Here is a 3210-nt window from a genome sequence, read left to right as displayed (position 1 = left end):
CCGTTTTTTGGCGATTTACAAACCGACACGGTACATTACCGCCACCACCTGTTAGGGTGTGGAGCAGCAATGAGGAAATTGGGAGAAAAAGCAGGGTTAGGGAAAAGAATGGTGGAAATTAAATTGTTCAAATTTAGATATGCAAATGCGAGCCTCCAAACTGGTGGTGTAACTGTAGAAAAAGAAAGTAATTCCTCAATTTTTTTCAGTTTTTTTTTTCATTTATATTGTGCCAAATCACAACAGAGTTGCCTCAAGGCGCTTCACACAAGTAAGGTCTAACCTTACCAACCCCTAGAGCAACAGTGGTAAGGAAAAACTCCCTCTGAGGAAGAAACCTCAAGCAGACCAGACTCAAAGGGGTGACCCTCTGTTCGGGCCATGCTACAAACATAAATTACAGAACAATTCACAGAACAATTCACAGACGAATATACAAGAAATGCTATTGGCGCACAGGACAGGAGGATCGCAAACACGAATACAACTCCCATCTCTGGATGGAGCTGCACCTTAAACAGAGAGAAAAAACAGAATCAGGCATCAGAAAGACAAAAAATACTGTATAATTTGCCAGCATTAAACAACAAGAAAAACAGAAGAAATACTAAGGTGATCATCGGCCAGTAGCCCTAAACTTTACTAAAAGACCCAGAATTTAGGTAAAGTTGAGGCCGCAGCACGTTCCGTTTACTAATAAATGAATTAAAAGAGTAAAAAGCGTAAAACAAAACTGTACCAGTATGCTAGCCATATGAAAGAGAAAATAAGTGCGTCTTAAGTCTGGAATCTGACTGTTTAATTGACGCAGGGAGATTATTCCACAGAACAGGAGCACGATAAGAGAAAGCTCTGTGACCCACAGACCTCTTATTCACTCAAGGGACACAAAGTCAAGGCAATCTTCTAAAGATTTTACGTGAATGAGATTACCAGCAGTTATCGGCATGTATAACTGAGTATCATCTGCATAGCAGTGAAAGGTGATCCCAAAACGCCGCAATATGTGCCCAAGGGGTGCTATATAAAGGGAGAAAAGCAGGGGGCCTAAGACAGACCCCTATGGAACCCCAAATTTCATGTCACTAAGGATAGAGGTAGTGTTACTGTACAAAACACAGTGAGAACGACTGGTCAAGTATGACGTCAGCCATACAAGGGCACTCCCAGTAATCCCAAAATGATTTTCCAGCCTATCAAGTAGAATATGATGATCCACTGTATCAAATGCTGCACTGAGATCTAACAGCAACTGAACCGTAGTGGTGTCCGAATCCATTGCAAGCAGAAGATCATTCACCACTTTAGTGAGAGCCGTCTCTGTGGAATGATATTTTCTAAAACCAGACTGCAGTGGCTCAAAGAGATTATTCTCAGTAAGATAGTCTACGAGCTGCCGTGACACCACTTTTTCCAGAATTTTAGAGAAAAATGATAGATTTGATATCGGCCGATAGTTTTTCAGTACACTAGGGTCAAGGTTATGTATGTTTCTTAAGTAATGGTTTAATCACTGCAGATTTGAAACATTTAGGAACAGATCCAGAAGTTAAAGAAGTCGTCTGCCTTCTTTCTTATCTTCAGCAACTACCCCCCTCCCCCCCAGCCTGCTGTTGCCTAGCAACGTCAGACTTTACACACACAGACAGAAACTGACAGTGCCACTCACACATGGACAGAGACTGATACGCATGCTCCCACCACCCTAACCCCCGTCCCCCCCGTCCCCATCCCGGCCCCCGCTCACGCCACTCCCTTCCCCTCTGTAGCTCCCCGTCCCCCCATATATATATATACAACCCCTGGCAAAAATGATGGAATCACCGGCCTCGGAGGATGTTCATTCAGTTGTTTAATTTTGTAGAAAAAAAGCAGATCACAGACATGACACAAAACTAAAGTCATTTCAAATGGCAACTTTCTGGCTTTAAGAAATACTATAAGAAATCAAGAAAAAAAATTGTGGCAGTCAGTAACGGTTACTTTTTTAGACCAAGCAGAGGGGAAAAAATATGGACTCACTCAATTCTGAGGAATAAATGATGGAATTATGAAAAACAAAAGAACGCTCCAACACATCACTAGTATTTTGTTGCACCACCTCTGGCTTTTATAACAGCTTGCAGTCTCTGAGGCATGGACTTAATGAGTGACAAACAGTACTCTTCATCAATCTGGCTCCAACTTTCTGTGATTGCTGTTGCCAGATCAGCTTTGCAGGTTGGAGCCTTGTCATGGACCATTTTCTTCAACTTCCACCAAAGATTTTCAATTGGATTAAGATCCGGACTATTTGCAGGCCATGACATTGACCCTATGTGTCTTTTTGCAAGGAATGTTTTCACAGTTTTTGCTCTATGGCAAGATGCATTATCATCTTGAAAAATGATTTCATCATCCCCAAACATCCTTTCAATTGATGAGATAAGAAAAGTGTCCAAAATATCAACGTAAACTTGTGCATGTATTGATGATGTAATGACAGCCATCTCCCCAGTGCCTTTACCTGACATGCAGCCCCATATCATCAATGACTGTGGAAATTTACATGTTCTCTTCAGGCTGTCATCTTTATAAATCTCATTAGAACGGCACCAAACAAAAGTTCCAGCATCATCACCTTGCCCAATGCAGATTCGAGATTCATCACTGAATATGACTTTCATCCAGTCATCCACAGTCCACAATTGCTTTTCCTTAGCCCATTGTAATCTTGTTTTTTTCTGTTTAGGTGTTAATGATGGCTTTCGTTTAGCTTTTCTGTATGTAAATCCCATTTCCTTTAGGCGGTTTCTTACAGTTCGGTCACAGACGTTGACTCCAGTTTCCTCCCATTCGTTCCTCATTTGTTTTGTTGTGTATTTTCGATTTTTGAGACATATTGCTTTAAGTTTTCTGTCTTGACGCTTTGATGTCTTCCTTGGTCTACCAGTATGTTTGCCTTTAACAACCTTCCCATGTTGTTTGTATTTGGTCCAGAGTTTAGACACAGCTGACTGTGAACAACCAACATCTTTTCCAACATTGTGTGATGATTTACTCTCTTTTAAGAGTTTGATAATCCTCTCCTTTGTTTCAATTGACATCTCTCGTGTTGGAGCCATGATTCATGTCAGTCCACTTGGTGCAACAGCTCTCCAAGGTGTGATCACTCCTTTTTAGATGCAGACTAACGAGCAGATCTGATTTGATGCAGGTGTTAGTTTTGGG

This window comes from Thalassophryne amazonica, chromosome 6 (assembly GCF_902500255.1).
Source record: "Thalassophryne amazonica chromosome 6, fThaAma1.1, whole genome shotgun sequence".
Taxonomy (NCBI): Eukaryota; Metazoa; Chordata; class Actinopteri; order Batrachoidiformes; family Batrachoididae; genus Thalassophryne; species Thalassophryne amazonica.
The sequence above is the reverse complement of the archived record's forward strand: the minus strand, read 5'-3'. Positions refer to the sequence as shown.